At 34.1% G+C, this 6,271-nt stretch overlaps 1 long non-coding RNA gene across 1 annotated transcript; it reads right to left on the minus strand.

The window, feature by feature from the left end:
* Positions 1-2,025: 2,025 nt before the first annotated feature.
* On the minus strand, positions 2,026-3,816 carry LOC132614828 (uncharacterized). Its single transcript, XR_009572456.1, has 3 exons — positions 3,666-3,816; positions 3,476-3,551; positions 2,026-2,374 (listed from the first exon to the last, which is right to left on the minus strand). It is a non-coding gene; the product is annotated as an uncharacterized LOC132614828 (long non-coding RNA).
* Positions 3,817-6,271: the final 2,455 nt, after the last annotated feature.

A 6,271-nucleotide genomic window follows, 5' to 3' on the forward strand; every position in this document is an offset into this window, starting at 1 on the left:
AGTAGTAATTCTAACTTTTTTACTTCTTTCTAAGAATCCTAGCACATAATCCATTATTTTCTGATGCTTCCTAATGTCTAGCTAATAACATATACAATTCGCCTGAATTGGAGAAAGGTCCCAAATCTTCCTCCATTTCTAGTTAAAGATTGACCAGCGGGCCCTGATCCTGGTAATTTAGTCTGATTACAACAAAGCAAATAATTTTGGGAATCAAGTTTAAGCTTTAATTATTGTTCAAGTGGTTTGTAACTAAAGCAAGATAATCCTCTTAGATACTTAATCAAATCTTTATTAAGCAGGATTACTATTTAAAAAGATAGATAATGGTGATTAAGAAAAGGCTTCAAAGGTGTAAAGCTGACAAGGATTTTTTACAATGATCTATCCGCTTAGAACTACTATTATATATACATCACAAAGTTGTCTTCCCTGTTTGTTTAGCCATTATAGTTTTATGCTTGTGCTCATTAGTTAATTATGCAAGAAACTAAGCTTGGGATATTGTATTGCTTAGTTGTTTTTCTTTTACTATGTTGAGTGTTAAAAACCACCTCAGCCCTATCTTATTGTGGGATATACTACACTTGTAAAGTATGCCGATATTAGGGGTCCACCCTAGCTATAAAGAAAGAAACCAAGTTAATAGTATCATTTTTCGTGGGTAAATATTGCTTAATTTATGTGACATTATTTGAATTGACACAATATTTTCTAAGAAAATGAATACTTAAATTTATGATTTTAAACATATCAATGCGTGACTATAAGTTTTTAAAATTTATAATCTTAATATGGCATAACATTTGTGCGAATATAAAAACTTCTCATTAAAAAATGAAAATGGTAAACTCTCATTTAAATATGCTATTCTTTTGGACGAACTAATAAAAACTTAATATCAGATAACCTGATATGAAGGGAGTGAATTGTTAAGGAATATTCACGTGCTAGTGTGTGTTAATAATAGAAGTTGAAGGATAATAAAAAAAAAAAAAAAAAAAAAAAAAAGGAGATGGAAATGGAAAAAGAACACAAGAAGGGTTGGTGATAAAGGGTTAGGAGATAAGTAATAACACTCCATTTTATATTTATACTAGTGAAATAGCCCGCGCTTCGCGCGGTATAAAGGATATTGGTAATTTTATAATAGTTGATATTATTGTAAATATATTCGGGATAGAATGACAGTAATAATTTTATAATAAATTGATACTATTATCAATTTTTACATTGCGTGTGTTGTGTATTATCAATTATTTTAAATGAACTGCGCTTTTTATTAGCATATTTTAAAAGGGATAAATTAAAGAATATGTGTCAGTGTATGAGCGTAACTTGAATACATGAATCTCTTAGATACCTCGTTAGTAAACACGTGTTTCAAGTGTTTTGGTATATTTGTTTCATTAGATAATAGAACTGGATTTTTCTAAAATTTCCTTCTATTCGAATAACATGAAGATGAAAAGTAGAATAATTTATAAACAAACACAACACAAATCAAAAAAAAAAAGAAAAAGAACTCCATTTTCTTTTATCAGTCTCAAGATCTCGCGTCAATCGAAAAGACATCTATAATATCAGCAAGCGATATCATCATAGTAGTTCTACTTAGTTAACAACAATAAGCTCTTAGTTATTTAATATTTCATAGTTAGTCATGTCAACAGCTTGTATATCACAATAAAGTATTAAGGAAAAAAGAATACATTTTACATATTACTGTCCATTTGAAACAGTTTAAAGAAGGTAAAATGTAACAAAAAGGAGACGAAGATATCCCTCAATGTAGTAATGCATGCATAAAGTGACAATAATTAAACATGTCTTGTTGATAGTCTCATCACCAATCAAGGATTGTATAAGCAATGACTAAGAAAATAATTTAAAGAAGTGATAGGTGATACTTTAAATCACCATACGAAAATGGATGGGGATGCAAAAACACCACATTAAAATGAGTGGATTTTAAAGAAGAAAAATATGAGTAGAAATCTCATAAAGGTACTGCAAAGGAGGCAATAAGTCATTATGCCATATTGAACTATTGTTTCAAATTGATATAGGAATAATGTTTATAGTAAATTCTTTAGTACAACGTGACTTTAGATATTTTCAACGTATTTAGAGGAATTAAATTTCCTCTATGCCACCTTCATAACTTTGAAATCCAAACCCTACAACTACTTTTATTAGTGTAATACAATGATCCTCATCTCAGACTGTCAGAGAATTCATGAACAATTATATTCACGAAGCCAAAAACTCGTCAATAGTCCTATATGTTTGACTAACTTGCTTCCTTGGAGGGATCAAACATCCATGTTGAAATGCTTCTTGGATTCAGATTAGCTAACTTCCTTGTGAGGAACTGCATGAAAGCATCCATATACAAAATTCAACCATTTTGGTAAATGTCTAACCCCATAATTTGAAACATAAATTGATTAATTTTTTATTAGCAATAACATATCAAACAATCATTTCTAGAAAAAACTCAACTACTAAATTTGCAAAGTCAGTTTTTGCAAATTTTAAAACAAACGCCATCTAACTAATTTATCAAAGTTGGCATCGAAGGGATGATACGTAGCTAATGATCTCATCAAGATCCAAAACTTTCTTAGTAACCAATTAGAAAACATTGAACATACCATATCAGAGTTATGTTTATTTTTTCTTAAATCTTTGAGTCTCTGAAATCAAAGTCAGCAATGTCAAAGAGATTTCAAACACTTAATTTTACCTGATCTCTTTTCTTTCTTATATGTACAGCAAGCATAAGTGACAGAAAAAAGAAAATACATAAAGATATCCACAGAAATCCCACAAACCAAAGAAACCAAAAGAAATTCAAAGAGTCACTCAGGCAGAGTGACTATAAATGGCCGATCATATGCCCGAAACCTATGAAACAAAATCAAAAAATAGAAGGATGAATCAAGTTGTACCAAAGATTAAGAGCTTAGTGACCAAGACATCAAAAACGTCTCTTATTCCCTGTCTCCTCTCAATTACATGTGAAGAGTTTGTTTTCATCTCTTTTCTTTCCACTCAAATCAATTTAATTATAAATTGTAAGAAATGGAAAGAGCAATTAAGCACCTAATGATTAATTCTGAGATGTCTATCAAATTCGCCTATATTGTACTGTCAAAATAGAATTATAAGAGCTCTTACATGAAAACTAATGTTAAAGCCTTTGAAATCATAGGTATTTATTTTTCAAGAAAACAATTCTTTTGATTCCTACTTCTATGTTTTGACAGAAAGAAGCAACGGAGTTGAGTAGGCAAAATCAATAACATGGTGTAAATTCGGGTTGACAAAATAGGAAATTTGAAGCTTAAAACGAACAAAAAAAAAAAGTGAAAAAAAATACAAGGACGGGCGAGGATTCTTCTATGTAGCATGTCTTTTTAAAATCAGAAAAAATATATGTGGGAGAAGGAAGAAGAGAGGGAGTCATTACCAACAAAGTTTATTTTTTGGCTAAAATCTTTAGCAGGTATTTGTTTCTTGCAGCTCTTACGGCCGTCATTGAAGACCTGCAATAGAAGAAAAGTTCAAAAGGAAATATACTCCATTATACATTCTAGCAAAGTCAAAATTCAAAGGACACGAATTGCTGTGAAAATTAAAACGGAGGGCATAAACTTTACCGACATTCCTAGGCATAAGCTTCACCGACATTCCTAACTCTGTTACTAAAATTAGTTACAAAGTCATTTTGGCCTATACATATCAAATATAATTTTAAATGAGTAAATATTAAAAAGCTACATTCAATAATAGTAGCACTCAAAATAGTAGCCTTAGTGCGCGCGCTCTCTCTCTATATATATATATATAATCGAATGCACGTTATTCTCAATATATGTATATAGTTACTACTACTCAGTGCATTACCTAGTGTGCAAAATGTAATGGAAGATGATTTGGAATTTTCTGTGTTAATTCTTGAAAAGAAGGTGCACCTATTTACACATGTATCCTAAATAAGAATAAAAGAATAATGTTTAATTCCTATACAATTTTGTCTAAGTCCTATTGGCTACTCTCTAACTAACTTTATTCCTTTCTATGTAAATCTGATAGTGACTTGTCCTTGTTCAACAAGATTAATTGATCACATGACTAATATTCATTTATCAAGGTATTGGGCCATATCTTTGTTCTGCTGAATTTTGAGCCCAATAGTCCAAACAACACAATACACTAAATCATTGCAGCAGCCCATTAACACAAATAATTGTAGCAACCCATTAACACCACAGCAGCCCATTAACTTCACTTTGAACACGTAGGACTTAGAACACAGTTGTTCTTCATCATCGATATCTTCTATGTTCATCATCATCGTCTTCTCCGATAATTCCTACACCCCCCTTCAAGTTGGAGGGGATCGTAGTGACTCCCAACTTGCGAAGAAGAAGATGATGCGACGGCCCAGAGAGAGATTTTGTAAAAATATCGGCAAGCTGGTCCTTTGATGGCACAAAAGAAAGTGAAATCAAGCCGGAGAGATACTGTTGCCGGACAAAATGGCAATCGAGCTCAACGTGTTTCGTTCTTTCATGAAACACGGGATTCCGAGTAATGTCAATAGCCGCCTTGCTGTCAGAATGTACAGGCACCGGAATCGGAGAAGAAATCGACAGATCTGAGAGCAAACGAGTCATCCAGGTCAATTTCGCAACCAATCGCCGCATGGAGGGGTATTCAGCCTCGGCGGAGGATAAAGAGACGGAAGCTTGTTTCTTGGACTTCCAAGAAATAGGCGATCCACCCAAACTAATGAACAACCCACTTACAGAACGACGAGTGTCACGGCAAGTCGCCCAATCGGCGTCACAGAAGGCAGATAAAGAAAAAGTCGGTGAAGCATTGAAAAGAATCCCATGACAGGGGTATTTCTTAAGGTAACGTAACACTCGCAATCCAGCATTAAAGTGATCCATAGTAGGTGTTTGCATATATTGACTCAGTGTCAAAACAGCAAAAGATAAATTCGGCCTAGTATGAGTTAAATAATTCAATTTTCCAACAAGATGTCTATAGATGGTGGAATCTGATAATACTTCTCCTGTTGTTGCAGATAGTTTTGCTGATGGAGCCATTGGAGAAGAGACAGAGGCAAGGTAGGAAACATCAAATTCATCCAGGAGGTCCAAGGTATACTTTTTCTGACTGATAATCATACCATGATCTTCCCTTAAAATTTCCATTCCCAAGAAATAGTGGATGAGACCAAGGTCCTTAATCTTGAATTCTGAATGAAGAAATACCTTAAGATCCCTAATTTCCTGATGATTGTTGCCAGTAATAAGTATATCATCAACATACACTGCAACAATAGAAACCAAAGATCCTGTATGCTTAAAGAAAATAGAGTAATCATTGAGTGAGGTTGTGTATCCTTTAAATGTTAATGCACCAACAAGCTTGGCATACCACTGCCTGGAAGCTTGTTTCAAACCATATAGAGACTTTCTAAGTCTGCACACCAAACCAGGAGTAGGGGGATCTAAACCAGAAGGAAATTTCATGTAGACTTCTTCTTGCAAATCTCCTTGCAGAAGGCATTATTCACATCAAATTGTGACACATCCCAACCTTTCTTTACTGCAATAGCTAGCAAACATCTGATTGTAGTCATTTTAACTATTGGGGAGAATGTCTCATTGAAATCTACTCCCTCAGTCTGTATATCCCCTTTTATGACTAGTCGAGCCTTTAACCTCTCTATAGTACCATCTGCATATTGTTTGACTTTATTGTCACGACCCGACTAGGGGCCGCGACGGGTACCCGGAGAATTTACCGGGCACCGCTCTTTCTACTGCTTATTCTGCTCACTTAATACTCTCTTATACATTTTGCACACTAATTGCGAGAAAATCATATTTTATTTAAAACATACATACTTCATATACATTGGCCTATTGGCCGTCAAAATAATATACATACATAGGAAATCGTTTTATGGGACCATCTAACCCACACTAAGTATCTACGAGCCACTACTAACATAAGGAATACATAGACGGAACAAGACTCCGTCATGCCCAGAATATACATATAGGAGTGTACATCAAAAGAGAGTAATCACAAGCACCTCCGAACAAAGGAGTGCTATCTTCTAGCTGACAGCTACCGATGACCTGGGCCAAGCTCTCCTTCCTGTCTACCTGTGGGCATGAACACAGCGTCCGAAGAAAGGACGTCAGTACGAATATTGTACCGAGTATGAGAGGCATACATAAAG

The sequence above is a fragment of the Lycium barbarum genome, chromosome 10 (genome assembly GCF_019175385.1).
Source record: "Lycium barbarum isolate Lr01 chromosome 10, ASM1917538v2, whole genome shotgun sequence".
Classification (NCBI taxonomy): Eukaryota; Viridiplantae; Streptophyta; class Magnoliopsida; order Solanales; family Solanaceae; genus Lycium; species Lycium barbarum.